The sequence below is a fragment of the Myotis daubentonii genome, chromosome 10 (assembly GCF_963259705.1).
Source record: "Myotis daubentonii chromosome 10, mMyoDau2.1, whole genome shotgun sequence".
Taxonomy (NCBI): domain Eukaryota; kingdom Metazoa; phylum Chordata; class Mammalia; order Chiroptera; family Vespertilionidae; genus Myotis; species Myotis daubentonii.
In genome coordinates this window covers 55,104,335-55,129,288 of record NC_081849.1, presented here as the reverse complement: position 1 = coordinate 55,129,288, position 24,954 = coordinate 55,104,335, and the positions used below count along the sequence as shown (strand labels likewise).

The 24,954-nt window shown below is 40.3% G+C and overlaps 1 pseudogene; it reads right to left on the bottom strand.

Annotated features, from left to right (window-relative positions):
* LOC132242534 (thyroid receptor-interacting protein 11-like) lies at nucleotides 1-24,568 on the bottom strand (annotated as a pseudogene).
* Between the last annotated feature and the right edge of the window lie 386 nt (nucleotides 24,569-24,954).

Below are 24,954 nucleotides of genomic sequence, written 5' to 3'. Positions count from 1 at the left end.
TCAATTGCTGAGCCATACCCGCCGGGCACAGGCAGAGTGTTTTGCTGGGGAAAAAGCTAAGTGGGATTCTGTTTCGAGATATTCAACAAAAAGTTCTGAGAAAAAAACCTCTTATGCATGCACTGCTCCCTTGGTCTCAGAGATGTGCTGAGGACATTTTGTGATCTAAGCCAGCCAGTGGTCCACCTGGTAACACCACCTTGATCTTCATTGAACATCTGTTCCATTGTTTCACTCTTGATACCCAGAATGCTTCCCATTAATTGTAACACTTCATGACTTTTATGTTTTGGGGACTGAAAATACCCCATAAAAAGATTTCTCATTTGGATTCTGCCAACTTTCCCTTCTGTGCTGCTTAGCAAGTTTATCAATTTCTTTTGTCCGTCATCCAGCACTTCCTGTTGGACCTCATTTTGTTTTATAAATTCTGTCATTTATTCTCCCTTCTGATCCAAGCCAGATTCGCTTTATCCAGACATCCCTGTAACACCACCAGTTTTCCTTCTAAATGTCTGCCTTCTCCACCCATTCAGCTCATACCAGCGTCAGCTTAGCTAGCAGTGCGTGAGCTGACTGCTTTTCTTGTCCCCGAGAAACAGCCATAATGCAATTCCATCTCTCTCCTTGGTGACCACGATTCAATTGTCCCTGCAATGACTCTACCTGAAAACTGGCTTGGTGGCTTGCCTTTTCCACTTTGTTAGAAGATGAGCATAGCTTTCCCTCCAATACTGCAGCTTTCCTTCTTACTTTAGCTGCTGTATCTTCTGCAGCCCAAGCTTCTAACAAAGGAGGACCTTCTGATTCTAAAGTATGGTTCAGCCATCTCTCCACCTCCTGGTTTAAGCATAATTCTTTGTCACACAAGTATTGAACATATTTTAACTAAGGTACGGTTTTCCATTTGTTTCTGTTTTATTGCCAACATGACTTCATTTCTCTCCTGTTGAAACATAACTGTCTTTTCCTGCATTGATGTAACTGCTTTTAAAAGCTGATTTAATTCCTTGGTCTTGCCCTGTTTTTTTTTCCTTCAATAGTTGCTCTAAAGCAAGAGCCTTCTCCGTCATTGCAACATATTCCAATTCTTCCCCTTTCCTCATCCTAGAACAGCGGTTCTCAACCTGTGGGTCGCGACCACTTCCGGGGTCGAACGACCCTTTCACAGGGGTCGCCTAAGACCATAGGAAAACACATATATAATTACATATTGTTTTTGCGATTAATCACTATGCTTTAATTATGTTCAATTTGTAACAATAAAAATACATCCTGCATATCAGATATTTACATTACGATTCATAACAGTAGCAAAATTAGTTATGAAGTAGCAACGAAAATAATTTTATGGTTGGGGGGGTCACCACAACATGAGGAACTGTATTAAAGGGTCACGGTATTAGGAAGGTTGAGAACCACTGTCCTAGAAAGTCACATATTTGCCACTTGATTTTCTGTTTCCTTTTCCCTTGATGTTTCTACTATTTTTTTTCATTTTCCTGTTTTAGTTTACACATGTCCACTTCAAAATGCAATATTCTGTCCTTCAAGTTGGTTATTGTCTGACTCAAAGGTTCATTTTGCTCACTTCATGGTAAATTTTTCACTTAAAGAAAGCAATTCATCACTTTTTGCTTTGATTAAGAGCTCTTTGTCCTTAAGTCAGTTTTGTAAAAACATCTTGTTTCTCCTTTAGCAGCTCAATTTCTGAGTCAGTTTGTTCAAGTAGTTATCTACCTAGTTTAGAGGTGGCAGCAACTGGGTCAGACAATCTCTGATTTTCTTTCTTGAGGCTTCTAATTGTTGCTTCTTTGTCCTGCACTGGTTTATCAGCTCTTATACCTCTTCTTGGAACAATTTAGAAGACTCACTCAGTTCATCCGATTTAATTGCCTTAAGAGACTTTGTGGATTCTGAAGTAATTACTCAGGTGGAGGGCTGTGGTGAAATAAGGTCCAACTGACCAAAAAGAGCATCCTTGGCATTGGGAAGCTGCCCTGTGCTGAGCGGAATCTGCTAATTCCTTCTCCAAACACTGGACTCAAGAAAGCTCCCTTACATTTTGTTTAATATGTTCCTTAAACTCACAGTTCTGCTTCTGGAGATTTAAATTATATTTTTGTGATTGATATAGCTAACTTACTAAATCTTCTATTTAGGCCTCTCCTTGGTTACATAGAAATCATTAACAGTCAATTCACATTGAATTAATTTTTCTTTCTGCATGTCTGACTTCGGTGATGTTCATTTTATCACCTTCAAGTTGACGAACCCTCTATTTTCCATCATCTAGAGCTTGTTTTCATTTACTGATGATGCTATCTCCTTCATTTTGTTGTTTTGATCGCTGATATTTTATCAAAACCATGTGATTTGCAGGTGATTGTTTTGGTTGCTCCAGCTCCCTTAACTCAGCTACTATCTGATTGAGTTTTTAATCCTTGGCTTTCAAGTCGCATGTTAAATGATTTACTTTTGAATCCAAATTACTATCTCTTATAGCTGTACTTTTAATTCCTTCAGTGGTTCTCAACCTTCTGGCCCTTTAAATGCAGTTCCTCATGTTGTGACCCAACCCCAACCATAAAATTATTTTCGTGGCTACTTCATAACTGTAATGTTGCTACTGTTATGAATCGTAATGTAAATATCTGATATGCAGGATGGTCTTAGGCGACCCCTGTGAAAGGGTCGTTCGACCGCCAAAGGGGTTGCGACCCACAGGTTGAGAACCGCTGCTTTACACTCACTATTTAATTTTAAAAGTGGCAGTTGAAATGCTTTCTTTCTTTCTTTTTTTTTTTTACTTAATAATGAATTTTCTTTTTCTAAAACTTGAACTCAGTCTTTAATTTTCAGACTGTCATCGGTGAGACTGTTACACTGGTTCAAGCTACGCAGTGTCATTATTTCATTTTCAGCATCAGTTCCTCCACGGATGACCTCTGTGGAAGAATGCATTCCTTTTCTGTCACGGTATCACCTTGCTTTTTTCATACAAGGCTTCAATTCATCTTCTTACATTGTTTCTTTCTTTTCCTCATTTATCTGGTCTTATTCTCTCCTTAAAACATCACTCTCGCCGAGACCGGTTTGGCTCAGTGGATAGAGCGTCGGCCTGCGGACTGAGAGGTCCCGGGTTCGATTCCGGTCAAGGGCATGTACCTGGGTTGCGGGCATATCCCCAGTGGGAGGTGTGCAGGAGGCAGCTGGTCGATGATTCTCTCTCATCGATGTTTCTAACTCTCTATCTCTCTCCCTTCCTCTCTGTAAAAAATCAATAAAAATATATATTTTAAAAAAACAAACAAACAAAAAAAAAACATCACTCTCGTTTTCTGCAGAAGAATTAAATATTTAATTCCAAACTCAAGGTCTTTGATCTTTATTTCAGTTTGTAGAACTTGAATAGATTTTTGCATATCAGGACTGTTAAAGGCATCAGTTACTCCAACTCCCAAGCTGTCCTGATGTAACAGATTTTCCAGTTCTTTCTTCATATTCACTTATTTTATCTTGATGCCTATCACCTATTTCCGCCAGTTTCTATGGATAACATGCTGCAATACTGCTATTTCATCAGTTGCTTTATTTCACTTCTTTTGAAGTTTCTCCACGGTATTTTGCAGTTTGTAGATTTCATTGTGAGCCAAGCTGTTAGCTGTGGAAGTCTGAACAAAACCTCTCCAATGACTAACTTCAGCCTCCAGTCTTAGAACTGTATCCGACCATCTGTTTATCTCCTATCGTGATGAAATCAGGTCAACAAAGTCTATATCATCCCCATTGCAAGCTGCAGCATGATGGTGATGCCAGACCCAACGAAGGTGTCTCCTGGGTTGGTGGTATAAGAATTTCCGGACTCCACGGCTCACTCCAGCTTCAGCACCTTGTCCTTTAGTGCTATGTGTCTTCCATTCAGAAGTTTGAATTCGAAGTCTTCCTGTTGTTGATGATGTCAGTAAGCAGGAGCTTGCTGTTTTATTTGAGCTACTTCCATCTCAGACAACTACAAAAAGTTTTAAGACTCAAGAGCTGTGCTCGGCAGGGCAGGGCCGCTGGGAATTGGGAGGGGGCAGCTGATAGATCTCCTGTGGGGGCAGCTCCTGTCAGGTGCGTGAGGAGAGGAGAGGGGATGGTCCCTGCTTCAGAGCTCCATGACTCAATCCCTGACACTCCCTGAGTCTGCCAGACCTCTACACCATAGGCTCAGCAGCTGACTTTTCTGCAGGCCATGAGCTCAGCAGGATGGGAGACAGGGAATGGGCGGAGGGGTGGAGGCGGGGGAATTACATTCCCCAGGCCAATGCATATTGGAGGGAAGACTGACCCCCCCAAATGGCATCTGTGGGTGCTGTGAGAGAGGGACTCAACACAGGGACCCTGGCTGCTGTCCCTTCAGCTCTCTCCCGGGAGCCACACCACCCGGTCTCTCCTTACACTTCCCTGGCCAGCTGCACACCGCCCCCCCCCTCTGCAGGAGCTCAGGGTGAGGAGCTGCCAACAAGATTGTGTGCTTGCTCTTTAAGAGGTTGCCTTGGTTTCTAGCAGACTCCTGTCTTTCCCTGGAGGACAGAGTCCCCGTTCATTTGCACAGGTAGCTATTATGTGGGCTCTCCTCCCAGGCTCTGGTGCTCTGGGCTGGGGAGCCTGGCATGGGGTGAGACACCAAGCTCCTGGGGGGTGGGCTTGCAGGTGGGACACCCCTTCGGATGCTCAGCTGTGGCACTGCGTGCGGGGCCAGTCCTTTTCGCTTATCTGCTTTTCTTACCAGTCTCCGTGTGGCTTCTTCTGCAAATCTTTGGTTCTGAATGCTTTTTTCATGTAGACTTCTATATTTTCACTGTAATTCCAGTTTGGTCCTGGGAGTATGTGAGTGTAACTTCCACTTGCTTTGCTGCCCTCTTGGGTCTTTGGGAAATGACAGAGACTTTTATGAAGAGGAGCATTGGGCCTGAGAGACACTGAATTAGAATCCTACTTCCCTGCAATTCTACAAAGCCTTTCATATATGTACTAAAAACATGGAGAACATATCTTTTTGATAGGTTCTCATAGACTTTTCAACATCAGGGCTCATGATTTCCTATTGCTCTCTTTGCCTTTGAAATCTAGACTACAATATTTATAAGTCACCCTCAGAATCATATTCCTTTCAGATATAATCTCTTCCTCACCAACCACCCCTTCCTGAAAAGCCATATTACAAATATGAATGGGATGTTTCTTATTTTTAAATTCCCTTTTTTCTTTTTTAAAAATATATTCTATTGATTTTTTTACAGAGAGGAAGGGAGAGGAATAGAGAGTTAGAAACATTGATGAGAGAGAAACATTGATCAGCTGCGTTCTGCACATTCCCTACTGGGGATGTGCCTGCAACCAAGGTACATGCCCTTGACCGGAATCGAACCTGGGACCCTTGAGTCCACAGGCCAACACTCTATCCACTGAGCCAAACCGGTTAGGGCAGTTCCCTTTATATCAAAAAATTTCACATCCAGTCTTTAAGAACTTGTGTATGTTTCCAAAGCAGGACTTTGGAACTTCGTAATTGCTTTCAAAGAAAACAAAATCACATTTAGATAGCACTTTGTTTATAGAGATAAACAAAGAGATTGTTCTGTACATTTGCCAGTCGATAACACTTCATATACGACAAAGATTTATTTCTTGATGGGGGGGGAGGGTAAATTTCTTTACTCCCTAGTTTATTTTTAAAATGTTAATTAAATGTGATATTTTTACTGAACTTTGGCATTTGAGAAATAGTTTCCCTAATTCACTCAAGGTTTTGTCTCCATTACTGCACCTGAAAAGTGCGGCAGTAGTTACTTTCCTGAGAGATAATGGTATAAAACCCACTTATGTAAATGAAAATAAGAAAATATCACTTTTAAGTAATTTAAATTAAGACTTCATTTTTTTCAAATGTATTTTTCAACATCCCAATCATTTTTTGGTGTATAGGTTATTGGTGCTGTTTACTAAATAGATAATCACAGCAATTAACATAAAACTATGTGATGCATTTGAGACTCTTAAGCTACTTTGGCACCTACATACGGTGTTACACTTGTACTTCATTGAATTATCTTGGCAAGAGCCTCTTTTTCATTCTTGGACAGTAACATCGGAAAAACTGCCCCAAACATACAGCTCCTCCCCTGGCATCAAAAATCAACCACACTGCCATCCTATTCATAGAGATTCTTTATTTGTAGGGTTTTTTTCCTCCCATATAAATGGGTTGCCAATATGGACTCTCAATATAAACATTTAACCAAGAGAGTCAGAATCAGATCTTGAAACCATTATCTCTATTTTGATGTACCAAGCTATTGGCATGTAATTTCATGTAATTTCTAATAAATCTGGCATAATGATGTCTGATTTTAAATAAATAAAAGGTAAGCAAGCATATATAAAGTAGGCATGCTACCATCCATATAGATCATTAAATTTAAGGCCCAGGTGAATTTGTTTAAAAGCTGGAAATTAAGAAATTTAAAACCATTCTTTCAAGTTTGCTAGGTCAAAAAAAAATAAATAAAAGAACCCATGATAATGTTAACCATGGGGCCATTTGAATCTTTAAATTATGTTCTTCTTACGAGTTAAAATTAAAAGAAAGTGACCTCATGGAGTTTAATGCTACCCTTTGATTGCTGCATGCTTTATTAATTTCTTTCACCAGTTCAGCTATTCCAATATAACAAATTGGCCTTATCTCCACTGGTCAGCTTCTTCCTCTAATGCAGACAACTTAATGGATTTTAGTTCTAAATAGAGCAGGGTTTGTTTCTGAGTATGAATTTCAACTTCAGTTATTGTACAAATTATGCCCTAGCTTGATATTGAACCAGGTTGACCACTAAAACAGAAAGTCTAATATATGACCTAAATTAGCAAGTTTTGCCCAGACAGCAAAGTTCAATTGGCCTGATACCCTCATCCTTACATTCTGTTTTGCAAAGCAAGTTCTCCATCTAGTGGCTAGAAAGCGCTCAGTACGATCCTATAATCATTATTACTGATTCTCTGTACATTTATATAGCTCTTAAAAAGTAAATAAGTTAGCGCAAGCCTAATTGGCTCAATAGATAGACTGTTGGACTGCGGACCAACGGGTCCCAGGTTCAATTCCGGTCAAGGGCATGTACCTAGGTTACAGGCTCCTCCCCAGACCAGGCCCTGGTCGGGGCTCCTGCGGGAGACAACCAATTGGTGTGTTTCTCTCACATTGATGTTTCTCTCTTTCTCCCCCTCTCTATTTCACTCTTTCTAAAAATCAATGGAAAAATATCCTCAGATGAAGATAAAAAAATTTTTAAAAGTATTCGAATCACATATACTACGTGATAATTGTCTTTTTTTCCCTGCTTCTACACTATTTTTGTAGAGGGGAGTCACGTTCTGTCCCATTAGTTGAATGTAAAGTTGGGACTTCAACTTGATGAGTGGAGCAGTTATTTAATTGCGTGGTGAAATGAATGAGATGAATAAATGCAAATGTTGAATATAAAGGGGTTTCTGCAAAATATAAAGCAGTATAACACATTAATGAAATTCATAATTATTAGTATTTCTTTTTATTATGGAACTAGAGGCCCGGTGCTCAAAAATTTGTGCACTCGGCAGGGAAGGGGGCGTCCCTCAGCCTGGCCTGTGCCCTCTCGCAATCTGGGACCCCTCGGGAGATAACGGCCTGCTGGCTTAGGCCTGCTCAGGGGTGGAAGAGGGCAGGCCCCATCCCTAGGTGCAGCCCCTGGTCAGGCTCAGAGCAGGGCCGATTGGGGAGTTGGCGCACCGCCCCCTGTCATGCACAGAGCAGGGCGGATCGGGAGGTTGCGATGCCACCCTCAGTCACGCTCAGGGTAGGGCTGATTGAGTGGTTGGGGCACCACCCCCTGTCACACTCAAGGCAGGGTCGATAGGGAGGTTGCGGTGCCACCCCCTGTCACGCACAAAGCAGGGCCAATCAGGGGGTTGGGGCGCTGCACCCTGTCACGCACAGAGCAAGGCGGATTAGGCGCTTGAGGAGCTCCTCCCTGTCACTCACAGAGTAGAACCGATAGGGGAGTTGGGGCACCGCCACTGTCACACTCAGGGCAGGGCCGATGGGGAGATTATGGCTCTACCCCGTCACACAAAGAGCAGGGCCCGTGGGGGGGGGGTTAGGGCACCACACCCTGTCACACACAGAGCTGCAGGGCGATCAGGGGTTTGGGGAGCTCCCCCCTATCAGGCACAGAGCAGGGCTGATCAGGGGGTTGGGGCGCCTTCCCCTGTCACGAACAGAGCAGGGCCGATAGGGAGGTGATGGCCCCACCCCCTGTCACACACAGAGCCGCAGGGCGATCAGGGGGTTTGGGCGCTGCCCCCTGTCATGCTGATCCCGGTGCCGGGAGGCCTCGCAGCTCCGCTGATCCTGGTGCTGGGAGGCATATTACCCTTTTACTATATAGGATAGAGGCCTGGTGCATGGGAGGGGGCCGGCTGGTTTGCCCTGAAGGGTGTCCTGGATCAGGGTGGGGGTCCCCACTGGGGTGCCTGGCCAGCCTGGGTGAGGGGATGATGGCTGTTTGCAGCTGGTCACACCCCTTTCAGGGTGGGGGTCCCCACTGGGGTGCCTGGCTAGTCTGGGTGAGGGGCTGAGGGCTGTTTTCAGGCTGGCAGGTGACTGAAGCTCCCAACTGCTCCTTTTTTTCTTTTTCTTTTTTATTCTGGGCCAGCTTTAGCTCTGGCTCCAGCTCTGAGGCCTCTGCTGCTGAAAGCAGGTATCTGGTTTGTTTGGGTTCTACAATCGAAACACAGTATCAGCTCCAGCTCTGAGATCCCGGCTCGCTGAAAGCTGGTTTCTGGGGTTTTCTTTAGCTTCTATATTTGTTACAATGTTTCAAACTGCAAGCTCAGAGGCCGGCAGCGGCAGGCGGGGAACGTTGGAGTCCTCCGTCACTGAAGCAAGCAAGCCTCATGTTTGTTTCAAGCTGCCTGGCTGCCGGCCGCCATCTTGGCTGGCTGTTAATTTGCATATCGCCCCTGATTAGCCAATGGGAAGGGTAGCGGTTGTACGCTAATTACCATGTTTCTCTTTTATTAGATAGGGCTAGATTTCTTAAATTTCTTAAGCATTTTCCTTGGTATGTGTTGCTTTGGTAAGTACAGATGCCACAGGGAACTGGAGCAGACTCAGCCAGAGCTGACAATCTTTCCTCATAACCCAAAAAAGGAAGTTTTAGAACCAGAGGATGTTAGAATTTATATTCACTACTCTGCCCATTTTACAGGTGGAAATACACTGAGCTAGCTCAGAGCATTTAAAGGATGAACATGAGGAAAAGTGTGTGAAGAAAGAGAATTGGTTTCGAACACTCCCATCTGCTTCTTACAAACTCGTTGATCCGAGGCCCCTGACTTAAATCTACTAAGCCATGGTTTCCAGTCTATAAAATGTGAGCAAGAATACCTGCAGTATATGGTTATTATTAAGAAGAAGCAAGATTCACAAAGCACTTACAATAGTGCCTGATTGATAAAAATAAGAATGTAAAAAACAAACAAACAAAAAATCAAGCAAAGAAACAAAAACCTAGTTCATTACATAATAAGTTAAAATGACAGACCTGGGTTTTGTGCCTAACTCTTACACCCAGATTTCCCATTGTACCATATAGATACACTTAGATTATTTTTAAAGGCTTCATGACAAAATTGTAGAATCATGAAGCTTAGCAAAGAAAGTGCTTATAGTAATTGTTGATTTAATAACTTGATGCCTCTAAAAGTTAAATGAGGAGAAAATTGAATATAGCTATAGGAAGTGAACAACTATTTATTATTCCTCAATTGGCAATTTTAAAACGATCATTATTATATATAAAACTATAACACTAATCATTATAGTTATGTATATATGTAATACACGTCAAGTTTCTCAAGAATATGTGAAAATGTGTCAGAAACTACTTCTCTCATTCAATGCCACTCCGATAAGACCCCATGTTAAATAATCAGTTCATTCATGAAAAGAAGTAAAAATGATCATTAACAATTAGCAGATATATAGGACAGTGTGTGATGAGTTATTAAAGAAACATGTGAAATTTTCTTCACTTTAGGTTATCCCATTTTTTCTCTATAGAGTACTCAAAGTCTTATACAGTGGGGCCTTGACTTATAAGAGTTTAATTCGTTCTGAGACCGAGCTCGTTAAGGAGCTTGTTAACTCAAATTACTCTATCAACTCAATGCAAAAAATCGGCTGAGAGACAGCTGGTATCTCAAAAAACTCGTTATTCGGGACACTCGTAAGTCAAGGCCCCACTGTATTTCTTTTTGAAGAATAACAAACTAGAAGTACATTTGATAACATATCTTAATTTAACTAATATAATTGTAGCTAACAACATTTGACACTAATGAAATGAATTAAAATACTTTATGAAAAAGTTGTAGACATTTAACAGAGTAAAATACAAATGTTTCCTAATAAATGTATTTCGCATTGAATTTACTTGATGAAACTTTGCCACTCACCTCTTTGTTTCCAAAGCTAATATACACATCTCAAACTGAAAGGGATATTTGCTGAAAATCAGGACTATGATATGTACACATCTCAAATTGAAAGGGATATTCACTGAAAATCAGGACTATAATATGTACACATCTCAAACTGAAAGGGATATTTGCTGAAAATCAGGACTATAATATGTAAATACAAACATGTAATTATAAGAAATGCTTTACAGGTTATTCTCGAAAAAGATCCATGTAGTCTTTCTATCTTTGAAAAGTAAACTTGAAAGAATACAGTTCTTAAAAATGGACTTATCAGGACTTCATGTGCCTTGTCTTAATTTTCAACATTTCTCTCATTCCTCTCATTTTCAAAGTTCACCACTAAACTGATTAGGACATCTAACATTCTAAAATGCACTAACATTGTAATTATCCTTAATTAAATATTTAGAGCTCTTATAAGTTTATTTTTATAACTTTCATGAATCACAGCCTTTGGGTATAAAATAATTGTTACTGAGAATATACTGAAATGTTTAGGGACCTGTTGCTGATAACAAATTTAGAAAAGCCAATCTTGCCACCTGGTGGTTCCCGATGAGAAATGTGAGTTTAAGGCTACAGTCAGTGGAGTCCTATTTAACACAACGCAAACAATCTAGACATATCTGATGGTGCACGTATTTTGACAAAGGTGCAAAAACAATTCAGTGGGTGAAAGGTTATCTTATTAAGAAATGGGTTGGAGCAATTGGATATTCATAGGCAAATAAAATGAACATTGGCCCCCACGATTTAAAAATAAGACAAAACATAAACCTCAAAGATCACAGAGTCAAATGTAAAACATAAACTATAAAACTTTAGCGGGGGGGGGGGGGGGGGGATCATAAGAGATCATCTTTGGGATGAGGGCCAGGTAAAGAGTTCTTAGACTTGACTCCAGAAGCCTGATTCCTAAAAGACACTGTTGAAAAACTGGACCTCATCCTAACAAAAAAGCTTTGCCTTGTGAAAGACAGAATGTTCCATCCTGTTAAGAGAATGGAAAGACAAGCTACATGCCAACAGGGAGAAAATAGTTCCAAACCACACGTCCAAGAGAAGACAGAAGAAGGAGTGACAGCCCACATGTCTGCAAGGATGGAGAAACTGTGTCAATCGTACGTCACTGGTGGGATAGAAAATGGTAGAGCCATGATGGAAGTTTTTCAATTCCTTATAAATCTACACATGTAACTATCATACACTCCAGCAATTGTACTCTTAGACACGTATCGCACAAACATGTAAATATATGTTCACATAGAAACCTGTATATACATGTTTATAGCAGTTTTATTCATAGTAGCCAAACCGGAAACGTCTCAAAAGAGGATTGGTTATAAAAATGCTGCTGCATCTGTGCCATGGGATCCAACTTAGCAATAACAAGAAATTATTTATATTTGCAACAACTGGGAGGACTGCCCAAGAAATTGTGCTGAGTGAAAAAAGCTGATCGGGGAAGGTTATATGCTCCTATTTATTTAATATTTTGAAGTGACAAAAGTATAGAATTAGATAACCCACAGGTCATGGAGGTCCAGGTTAGGGATGGTGAGGCTGTAGGAGAAGGGATTTGGCGTGGCTATGAGAGGGAACCTCATGGAGACTGAACTGCTCTGCATCTTCACTGTTGTGGTGGATGCAGGGACCTGCATGTGATAAGATTGTATGAAATCTAACACACACACACACACACACACACACACACACACACACGTAAAACTGGGGAAATCTGAATCAGATCAGGAACAATATCAAAGTTAAGTAGGGTGAGAGCATGTGCTAGGGGGTGGGAGCAGACGGGGAGAGGTCAATGGGGGGGGGCGGAGAGACATATGTAATACTTTAAACAATAAAGAATTTAAATTAAAAAAAATCAAAGTTAACATTTTAGCTGCAGTATTTCACTCTAGTTTTACAAGATGTTACCATTGGGGAAGTTCACAACAAAGAGAAACAGAGCCTTTGGTATTATTTCTTACAATTGCAAGTGAATTTGATATGATCTCAAAATAAAATGTGTAATAAAGACAACTTTGCCACCAAGTTGTTACAGAATAGAAATATGACTTAAAAGCTTAAAAGTATAGAGTTAATTGTTGTTTTAGAGCAATGCCAACAACCAAAACATATCCTTGTGCATACATTCATTGTTTTAATTATTCCAACTTCAAAGTTTAAAAGGTTCTTTATGGATAAATATTTCTCATAAAAAAGATATTAAAAGTATACTTCTCATAGTTCATAGTTATTTTTTCTTCATACAGTTAAGATTTGAATTGAAACAGAGAAGGAAAGTGTATTTGCAGAATTAGTAAGCATATAAAGAACTGTCAACATCCAGACTGCAAAAAAAAAAGGCGCAAAATAGAAAAAAAATTTAAACTGTTTATGTAAATGATTTCTCAAATATATTACAGTTACAAAATTTCACTGGTATGAAATTATTTGGTCTCTCCATTTTATACATAATTAATAGCTAGCAAGTGTTGAGATTTCCTTGATTTTATATTAAAAAATAAAATAATAACCATTCTTTCTGAAAAATATATTTTTCTTAACTTTGAATTGTTTTCTTCCCACAGTAGAAATATTGCACTTAAGTTTTCTTACTTGAAGTGCCATACTACCAAAATAAGAGTACACTGGAGGAATTACAGAATAAGTACTTTGATTAGATAGATAGATAATACATTTTAAAATTAACATCATATTTTATATATAATATTAATTATATACAAGTAATATATCATTATATATCATAATATTGTATTACTGGTATGTAAATAATATCTATAAGCAAAATAATATAAAAATATATAATTATATTTAATAAATAAATATTCTCATTGAATAGTTAGCCTTTATAGAGGTGATAAGATAGAAATATGGCATGTGACCTCTTTATTTATTTATGGATAAAAGAAATTATAGAGATGAACATGAAAATAACTCTTTACTGAAAGTTTAGATTTGGGGTCTAATTCGCCTTAAAAGAACTAAATGACATTGAACAAATCAATCCCTCTGGACCTCAGGACTGCATAATTCCTAGTGCATTTTCTAGTTAGAATATTACATAAAACTGAGCCCAGAAATACTCAACTTAGAATGCTTTATGTATTGAATGTTTGAATCAAGGTGTTTAGTGTTGCCTTTGTTGCTTTGTCCCCAATGAACATAAATGTATTTTCAAAAGAATAAAAAGAGATTTAGCTTCATAGTATTAAATATGTAGGCTTTTCTCCAGTTTTATCCAAAAATTTCTTATAAGTATTTTTGTAGAATAAAATATTCTGCATTTTAAGTAGAACAAACCATTATTGTTTGGATGATGGCAACTACACTATCATAAAATATTTAAATATTTAAAATATATTTATATATAGCACATTAATTACTAATGAAAACACAAAGATCCTTTCATTTAAAGAAGGGGGCCTTTTGATGAGTGGCGGAGGACTCAGGTCCCCTGATTTAGCAATGAGTCTAAATTTAGTAACTTAGCAAATGAGACCACTTACTCATTTAGAGAGGCCATTGCAATGAGCCATGGACACCTGGATGAGATCTGTGGCCTGTGGGAAGGATCTCCACCCTCCAGAAAATCCAGGGCTGCAAGAGAGGACCACCAAGGGGAGGAATTAGTGGGCAGTTCACTGGGAGTTCAATAGCAGTATCACTTTAGAGAGTCAACTCTCTAAAGACAACAAGCCAACAGCCATAAATGTTATAAAAATGTTTTGCACATGCACAGGCACACCTTGAGAATCCCTAGACATCACTAGGGAGCATTCTGAGGAAATGCCTCCTTTACTAGGGTACTGTTCTCAGAAGGTCCACAAGAGGGTACTATTGCAACTAATCCCTCAATAGGGTGCTATTCCAAGAATGTCCACAAGAGAACACTATTGTGACTCCTCCCTCACTGGGGTGCTGTTCTCAGAATGTCCACAAGAGGGTACTATTGAGACTAATCCCTTAATAGGGTGCTATTCCAAGAATGTCCATAAGAGAGCACTATGGGACTAATCCCTTACTAGGGTGCTGTTCTCCGAATGTCCACAAGAGGGCGTTATTATATGAAGGCTGTCAAACTGACATACATATGAACAAGACATCAGCACCAACATTATTAGATAGAAACTGTCAAGCTGGTATACACATCAACAAGAAAAGGAGGAAAATATGTTTGCTTCTAGCCTCTGACAGTTTGAGTGATCTCTTTTTTAGTATTTAGACTCTGTAATTGTTGTGAATACCTTTAGGTTGCTTATAAATGTATAAATACTTTAAATGGCATGATGGGATGCAATATCTTTGCTATTTAAAATATTTGCTTGTCCGCTTAGAGCCAACTCGATAGCCCAGTCTAGCAAGTGTGATATTACAGGACCACTTTCTGTACTGGCTTAATTCCTGGTTCTGTTTTATGCCTCAGCATTAATAGCTCTTGTTTCTGATCTTCTTTCTTTACCTGTTTATAACATATGTTCTCTTTGTGCATTTATATATTGCAAGCCATCCTAAGGTCTTTCCAAACACAGGAGATGTAAAATAATTCTCCTAATACCCACACTATTTGGGAGATCTCCGCCCTGGAGAGTCATTGCAGTGCCTGCATATGGCCAGTCTACATTTACTATATAAAAGGATATCCCTCCCCCCAAAAAAACCTGACTGGGGTAAAATTTGATGATAATTTCAGCTAATTTGAATCTGGGCACTGCCATGATGGAGGCATGTCAGATAGTAACGTGCTGCCTTTGTTCAAAGACAGACCCCTCGAAATGCCGGAATTATCTGTGGGTGCCCTTCCCAAAAATTATAATTCCACATATCAAGAAATCAAAAGATGAAACACAAAATCTCACGGGCTCTATCAAGTATGACCTCACATTATTATTAATAATGATTATTATTCTAATTATAAAAACATAACTAAGCAAAGATTTATGTTATGAATAGTGATAACATTTTGACTATTTACATTAATGCATTTATAGTATTATTGACAACAGCTAATATGTTGATTATTACTGTACTTGCTATATCCAACCCAGGCATTATATTAGCACAAGGGACACAGTCTTTACAGTAATAAACTAGATATATTTATTATCATGGAGTTTTAATTGTTTAGGAAGATAGTGCACAGTAAGAGACAGGATCAAGAGAACAGATAAGGAGTATTTTTCTCTTTACCATGTGGTCCTTTTCATTGTACCACAAATTCATGAAATAACAAATAGATAACATTATGGAAGAACAGAAAAAGTGCCATCAGCAAACCAAAAAGTTTGAGGACTTCCTTAAAACAGAGCCATATGAGGAAGAGTGACAGAATAAACAAATAAATAAAACAAAACAGAAACAGATTCATAATACAAAGAAAAACGAAGAGTTGCCAAGGGGAGGAGGGTGTGGGATGGGTAAAAAGGGTGAAGGAAAATAAGAGGTACAAATGTCCAGTTATAAAATAGTAAGTCAAGGAGATGCAATGTACCTACTGCATAGGGAACATAGTCAATAGCATTGCGATAATTTTGTATGGTGGCAGATGGCTACTACTGATCTCTTTGTCAGGTCTATAAGCGTTGAATAACCATGTTGTACATCTGAAACTCACATAATATTGTGTGTCAACTATACTTTAATTTTAAAAAAAAACAAACATGGAGAAAATAGCCATGGCCCTGTAACGTTTCCAAGCACAAGAATTAGTAGTTGTGAGGAACAGAAAAAGGTCTCTGGCAACCTCTAGGAAATTAAGTAGAGAACCACAGCGGGATCAGTGGAGCACTGAAGCCCTTTCTCCTGATTCTATCTGTGCTGAGAAACGGCAGACGTGGCCTTGCCCACAGGTTAAAGCACCGAGGTTTTGCCGTAAGGCGGAAGAAGACTCTGGTGTTCCTAGAGCTACTAGAGCAAATCTGCAAGGGAAGGTTGGCACACAAGAATTAACAAGGCTAAATGCACTAGCATACTAAAAGCATAAGCCCAGGAATGCTCCCCAAATACAGCGCAGAAGGGGGAAAGCAACAGAAAAGCATTAAGGCAACTAGGAAGACAGGTTCTTAATTTATAGTATTCATCTAATGAAGGTCCAGAATGAACAAAGAAAGAAAACAAAATGTTAGAAATATTAAAAGAAAATGCCCTTGAGCAGGGTACAGATATATGTCTTCAATCAAACTGAAATGCCTAATGAGATAAATTTTAGAACGAAATTCACAGATAGACATGTTGCTGTGAAAGCATCAAGAAAATGTTAAAGGCTGCAGAGCAATGAACTTAAGAAGTGAGAGGAAAAGTTACTTACAAAATAATCAAAATCTGATTTACACAAGATCTCTCACTAGAAATCTAGAAAATGGAGCAATTGCATTTAAAGAGGTATGTGAAAATGGTTTTAAAATGGTGACATTCGAAACCAGACAAGAGGTGCATTAACCTGGTGTTTAAATGCGGCGAAATGATATCTATAAAACACGTGGCATTGTCATTGAATAACGGAATTAATAAAAGAATGGTTCTCAGGGTATAAAATAGAAATCTAGATGAGATGGCCATTTTAGACCATGAGCATGCATTGACACTAATTGGAGTCATCGAGTGTGATGAGCTCAGCAGGGGAAATAGAAGGAGAATACTGACCATTTATGTCAGTGATGGTGAACCTTTTGAGCTCGGTGTGTCAGCATTTTGAAAAACCCTAACTTAACTCTGGTGCCATGTCACATATAGAAATTTTTTGATCTTTGCAACCATAGTCAAACAAATATATTTTTGATATTTATTTTATATATTTAAATTCCATTTAACAAAGAAAAATCAACCAAAAAAATGAGTTTGTGTATCACCTCTGACACGCGTGTCATAGGTTCGCCATCACTGATTTAAGGGGTGGGCAGAGGAATACAATGAGAGGAAGACTGAGAATTGGGTATCGAGGTAAGGAGGGGTAAAATCAGGAAAGTGTGGCTTTAGGCATCTTAAGAGAGTATCGGTGTCTGGAAAATTAGAGAATGACTAAGAATTTCAAATATCACCCGATGATTAAGGAAGATCAGCTTTAAAACACATTCATCGATCATCTAAGGAGGAAGCCAATGGCGCCTTGACAGGAAAAAAGCAGTTTCTGTGGAGTCTGTGGTCAAAAATCTAGACAAAAGTGGGTCACTACAGATATATGTAAATAGAGAAAATAGAGAAGAGTGGGTCTTGCTTCTAAGAGGCTTAGTGATAAAGCGGAAAGTGTGGGGAAGGGAGAAGAGAGATAGTTGGAGCCGGCAGCTAAAGATGGTGGTTCACTGGTTGTTTCTTTGCTGCCTTGGTTGTTTGCATAGTAGTTATTTGTTTTTACTTTTACATGTTTTAAGATGGGGGAGCGTTGAGCAGGTTTGAATTCTGATAAGAAGAAGCCAGGAAGTAGAAGAGGTGGGTGATTCAAGAGAGAGCGAATGGTGCCAAGGATTCAGCAAAGAGTGGGGATCGTCCTCTGAGAGGCCTCCATGAAGACTGGCGGGAGGGGAGAGCGTTAGATACAGTCTCGCCCTGCTAGCGATGGAATGCAGACACGGTCTGAGGGGTGTGGCATGAGGTGACTTTTATGGTTGTGGGAACATCATAGAGTGCATTTACACAAACCCAGAGGTCTACCTATTGTTCTGTGGGGGAGAAAAATGATTTTCCCTTTCCCCTAGGTTCTTGGCTGAGACATCCCTGTAATAAAAGACAGATTAACAAAGAAAAGTTTAATGACTTGTATACTTCCTGTCTGTGTATGGGAGACCCAGGAGAACTGAGGACTTCCCCACAGTGTCTGAAGCCACCACTTAAATACCATCTAAAGACAAAAGAAGATGCCAGGGTGCGTGGCAGGTCAGTTAGAGAAGTCTGTCAAGGAAGGTTCAGTAAACATCAGTAAGGTGGTTATACGCATTGAAGGGTTTCTAGAGACAAGGTCAACCCCTCCTCCTGGTATAGTGAGTGAGGCACGCAGAGGAGATTTCCCTTATCAATGTAAACGTTTTACAAAGGGTAACTTCTACTTGGTTTTCAGAGCTTCTCCCATGCCTGCTGTTTCTCAAAATTAACCAGCCTAAAGTAATCATTATGCCAAATAGACACCATTTGGGGTGGCAAATTCTGTTCCCCTACAGCTCCAAAGCTTAAAATCTGTACAGCATATTACTGTATGGACACTATAGACAACTCTAACACACTGCTGCTGGGGCTCCTCACACGGGGAACCATCTTGCGGGGGCTGACCAGCAGCCCCTGAACGGCCGATGAACAGATTACTCCGACACAGTTTCACTGTGAAAGAGAGGGCTAAGGGATGGCCTGGCTGATAGCAACCAGGCAGCCTCCATCACCTGCCTCCTTAAGCTTTTATTGGAATTTTTATCTTTAGATACAATCAGCAGGGTGAGTAATCTTGGGAGGACACAAGTGTTTACATTGTCCTCTATGCAAGGGTGTCCAGGGGTTAGGCATAAGGATTCCAGTAAACACCCAGGGGTCTGCATGTACACAGACTTGTTTGGAAAGGTCAAGGAATAATTAGGGGCGCCGCCTTCAACACTCCCTTAAGTTGAATTCCAATAAACAGGGCAGGCGGCCTTCCACACACTTCCCTTTTCTCAGAATGTCCTCCTTACAACTTTCCAACCAAGTCTCCTGTGCCCCCCAACACATTGGTAAGTATATAGGTAATGCTGTACTAGGAGGTTAGGAAGGCTACCATGTCATGAGGTGACAGGACTTTTTGAGCTCTGTTATAATCTTATGGGACCATAGTAGCAAATATAATCTGCCCTTGAGGGGGATATCGTTATCTGGCTATGGCTGTTCTCTTTAAGTCGGTAGGCAGAACGAGGAGGTAGTTGTTGGCTGAAACCTGGTATGTTACATATGCCCTCACTATATCACACCACCATACCTAGTTTAAGGCATTTATTTTATAGATCAGAAGACGAAGATTTAGACTGTAATTAAAAATGGTCATGTACATAGACAAAAAATATTTGAAAAAAAGTGAGCATATTGTATTCGTACAGTTTTGTGTTTACCTGTTACTTTATATTTAGGACAAACCTTTGCTTTGTTTCAAAGCATAAAGGTCACTAAGTAAAACACCTTTTACCAGACATGCTTCCTTAAAAACAACCTTTAAGGTTATGTTTCCATTTCCCCACGAGGTGGCAGTATAACCCTACAGGACTTGTGCCTCCTGATTCTAACTGCCCACAATCTGTTGTAGCACCTGCTATTAGAAACCAGAAATAACTGAGTGAATGAATAAATGAAACACAACTCTTGTATTTTTCCCTACAGCACCTTACTCCTTCAGCTACCCACAGATGTCTAGGAATCATCATTAATAAAGGTGTAAAAAGGTCAAGGAATCTTTGTCTTTTAAAAAACTGGGGGAGCACCTCTACTCCAGGCCTATCCCAGGGGAACTCATCTGGTGCGAGAAATGAGTGTTACTGAGAAAGAACCAGGGGCAGCTCGGTGCTGGGCATTCTGTGAAGCAAAAGGTAGTGGCGTAGAGGATTGTAATTCAGTTATGGGCTAGTGCTAAGCATCTCAGAATCCTGACTTGTAAAGGCCATAGAATCTGTAACTCCTTCTCCCCCAAGGAAGCATTTTACAATGAAACAACTGTTGCAAAGCAGACACGATTAGGATTCTGAAGAGAAGGACCCAGTTGCCATTCCCTGGCTCCAGGATCCAGAGTAACCATTTGATATCTCTAACCCTCATCTCTAAGAGAACATGTCCTGTTCTCTCTCTCTCTCTCTCTCTCTCTCTCTCAATCTCTCTCTCTCTCTCTCTCTCTCTCTCTCTCTCTCTCTCTCTCTCTCTATTTCTCTCTCTCTCTCTATTTCTCTCTCTCTCTCTCTCTCTCTCTGCTATTTTTGGTGGCCTTACAATGAAGGGAGCTAATTCAGGAATGTCATTTCTCAGCACTTTCCGAGGCTGCAGGAACCAGAATATCTCCACCATCATTAAATCTGAACCAGGACTCTCACCCGAAGAAGCTTCCCTTTGGTGACTGAGGTTGTAAGATGAATCCTGCTGGAGGGAAGGTGCGGGCAGGCATTCTGAGGGGAGCACAAGGAAACGAACACTCCCGACCAAGGTGAACATGTTTTTTAGCTCCATGACAGCGATTTTCAGCCGCTGTGCGACAAGAATTTTTAAAACATGCAATAACTGATTATTCAGTCAGGACACTGACCTCTTTTCTGTTAGATTGCCAAATTAAAAAATGACAATAGCCATCCATAATGCATGTCCTGTCTTCAAGTATAAATGTAGAGGTCATATAGTAAAGTTGCATCTTATTGATCACGTTGAATAATAAGGTCACATCTGATTGGTTAATATGTGGTACCAGAAGTCCTTATATACAACTAGAGGCCTGGTACACGAATTTGTGCACCAGTGGGGTCCCTTGGCCTGGCCTGTGAGATCAGGCCGAAACCACCCCCCCGCCCAGGGGTCCCAGATTGCGAGAGGGTTCAGGCCAGCCCGAGGGACCCCGCCGGTGCACGATCAGGGCCAGGGAGAGATGTGGGAGGTTGGCAAGCCGGGGAGGGACCATGGGAGGGCTCCAGGATGTGTTCGACCTGTCTCGCTCAGTCCCGATCAGCCAGACCCCAGCAGCAAGCTAACCTACCGGTCGTAGCGTCTTCCCCCTGGTGGCCAATGCACACCATAGCGACTGGTTGACTGTCTGCCCCCTGGAGGTAAGTGCATGTCATAGTGAGCGGTTGAGCAGCCTTAGCATATCATTAGCATATTATGCTTTGATTGGTTGAATGGCCGATGGGTCGACCGGACACTTAGCATATTAGGCTTTTTTTATATAGGACTAGAGGCCTGATGTACAAGATTCATGCAAGAATAGGCCTTCCTTCCCCCTGGCTGCCAGCACCAGCTTCCCTCTGGCACCCAGGACCCGAGCTTCCCTCATACCCCCCCCCCCCCCCCCCGCAGCTTTGTCCAGAAGGTCGTCCGGAAGGATGTCTGGAAGGACATCCAGTCTAATTAGCATATTACGCTTTTATTATTATAGATTATAGGCTCATGATTTTTTTAAGTCACTTTGGATCAAAAAGGGTAGGTAATTACTAGTATTATTATTTTTATATCAATCAAAATTATACTTATTTTTGTCAGTTTGGCAAAAAAAAATGTATTTTTTAGTGTGCTTCAGAATTTTAGTAATTACTTTATGTGTGCCATGAGATGAACAGGGATGAAAACCACTGCTCTATGAGGTTCAATTCCTTGCAAAGAAACCACTCACCCACCAGCCGGCTAGATTTTACCTCAGTTCTAAGGAAAAGGTAGAGTTTCTTCTCCCAAAGATGAGGAAAAGGGGAGAAACTCAGCCTTAAAAACCTGCCAAACAATAGCCTGGCAGTCTAACTCCCGTGACTCTTTTTTGTTTCCACTGTTGAATTCCTCCAGAGAACTTTGATTTTAAAAGTGACATCCATTTATCAGAACATGTACCTTAAATTGCATGTTAGGTAAATGCCACTAACTTTAGTTTTGACAAAGGCAGGCACAGAAGAGTTCCCACATGTCCCCCGGCCTGAACTCCCAAGCCCTGGCTGCCCTTATGCTCCATGCTTGTCACTTTCCTGGGACACAGGCCTGCCTCTTTCCGAGCTTCCCTCACCAGCATGTGTGTGGTGCTGCTATTTAATATCCGGTGGCAATTTAATGTAGAAAAAATAATCTCATTATTAATACTATTAACACACTACTCTGTTCACCGTGGAGATAAAGATTTGACCTGCTGAATCACTCATCCGTTCCCAATCCAGGCTAAATAATTGATTTTTCTGGGACAACATAAGTGAAAACTTAAGGGGTGGGGTGGGTGGAAATATCTCAGGCTTACAGCAAGAGCATAATGCACATCCCCAAATTCTGTAGATCGCTGTTCTCAAACCTTTCTTTAGAGTTTTATGTAAAAAAGGGCGGGGGGATTTATTTGTACTTGACACACACACTGACACAGACATCCTTCATCTGTTAGCAAGGTTTCCCAGGGGAAGTACAGAAGACTGTAAATGGAGTGCTTAGAACTGTCCCCCTGGTTCCATTGTTCATTTCCAACATGTTATGAGATACAGGCATTTCCTGGGGCTTGTTCAAATGCGTTACAGGTTATCCCATCTGGTTTGATCTAAACTCAGCCTCATAAAATGGAATAACACGGATTTTCTTGTTTCTAGTCAAACTCTAACTCAAGCCCTGCCGTGATCTAAACAGGTTTTCACTGAGCGTCAGTTTTGGGGTGTATGATGGGGGCTGTAATCAAAATCTTTGAATGAAATAGAGAGCATTTTTCTTGGAGGGCTAAGGCCTTTGTAAAAATCATCTCAGACTATAATATGGTCCCACAAAGCATGACTAATATGCAGCTCCTCATACATGTGATACAGCATATGTGTTCTGAGAGCATGTGGACTAATCTATGCCCAGTTCAGTGAGATGAGCTCACTGAATGCCATGGCAACGTCAGGTTGCTACTGAGGTTTCTCACTTGAAATCCTGATATTTCTTTACTTGAAATTGCTGTACTTCTGTGTGCTATTGACTGAATAATTTTATTCTCTTGAAATTCATATGTTGAAACCTAATCCACAGTGTGATGGTATTTAGAGGTGGAGCCTTTGGGCTGACTAGGTCATGAGGGTGGAGCCTTCATCAATGGAAACTGTACCCCTTTTAACAGAGACCCAGAGAGCCCCAGGGGAGGACTCAGGGAGAAGATGGCTGTCCCTGAACCAGGAGGTGGGCTCTCACCAGATACCAAATCTGCTGGCGTCTTCACTTAGCTCACCAGACACTTGAGCTAAGTATCTTCATCCTGAACTTCCCAGCATCCAGAACTGTGAGACATAAATGTTGTTGAAACTTCTCAGTTAGTGGTGATTCTGTCTCAGCAGCAGAGACGACTAAGATACTATGTCTTGGGCAATGACAAGGCATTTCAGAGCTACAGCCATTGCAGACCATATACTGAGTAGCGGGCGCCAGAACAGGCCATACCCTGCATTGTTAGACCAAGTCCCCAGCTCAGAATCATGAAAGGTAATGTAACATTTGAGTCACAACTACCTTCTCTGGAATCAATCTGGTATTGGATTCTAGCTCCACCATTTATAAACTTTGTGACTTTGAAAAAGTTGCCTCATTTTTTTATACTTCGGATTTCACTTGTATTATTACTCCAATCTATTCATCTTATGCTACATACCCATTGCAATGCCAGACTTCTGCCAAGTACACCCATGACTTTCCCCAAAACCTTCTAAAATACTTAGGTTTATTTTACTGACTACTTTAAAGAAAACAATGTAACATAATGTTAAGGCACAATTTTAAACCTTGGTCGATTTCCTTAATTTCAACTCTGTTATCTTTAAATGTCCATAATATTGTATATCACATATATTTTTTAAGAATTAAATAACATATGTATGGAATAGTACAGTGGCTGATAGAAAATGAGCAAGTAAAAAAAATTAACTATCATAAATATGAACCCAAAACACTACTTTAGTGGGACATAATCTGGCATAAAATTTTTATTTCAAAAATAATAAACCAAACACAGGATAAATATAGTTTGTAATAGAGATCATATGGTTGGTTCTAATGAGAACTTAGTGTCTATCAGTAAGAATTGTTTTTCCAACAGTGGCGAATGAGTGCTTTGACAAATTGAAAGTGTTATCTGTCCAAAGTAATCAAAGGAATTTTCCTTCTTATCTTTTAAAGAGTGGCTATAAATCAAACCTCTCTGGGAAGGCAGGTTTCCCCAGAGGATGCAGACAAAACTCCAGGAAAATCGTACCCTTTGTACAGCTCTGTCTCTGAGCCTGACATAGACATCTATATGGTGAAGTCGTGCTAATCTATCCGCTAAAGAGAAGTATTTGGAGATCAGTGTCATCGCGTCAAAACAGATGATAAGGAGAAAAATACTTTTTTGAATCAGGGGGGATATTTGGATTTTAAAACTGCAGTGAAGTAAACCTATATGAACACGGGCAAAAATGGAATAAATGACTAAATTTTGTATTTCAGAGAAAATAAGAAATATTGAACACTCTAGAGATTTTTTCAAATATACCATATAGAAATGTATTATCAGTGTAAGAGGTTCTGTTGTATTATGCAGTGTATCGTGTTGCTAGAAGAGATCTGACTCTGCTAATATAGCAGTAAACTCAGTGGAACAGAAAAATGAAAACATGTTTTGCACAAATAAGATGATGTGATAACTCTCATCCAGCCTCCCACACATACACACATCAATGTGAGTGGAATGCCTGTCAA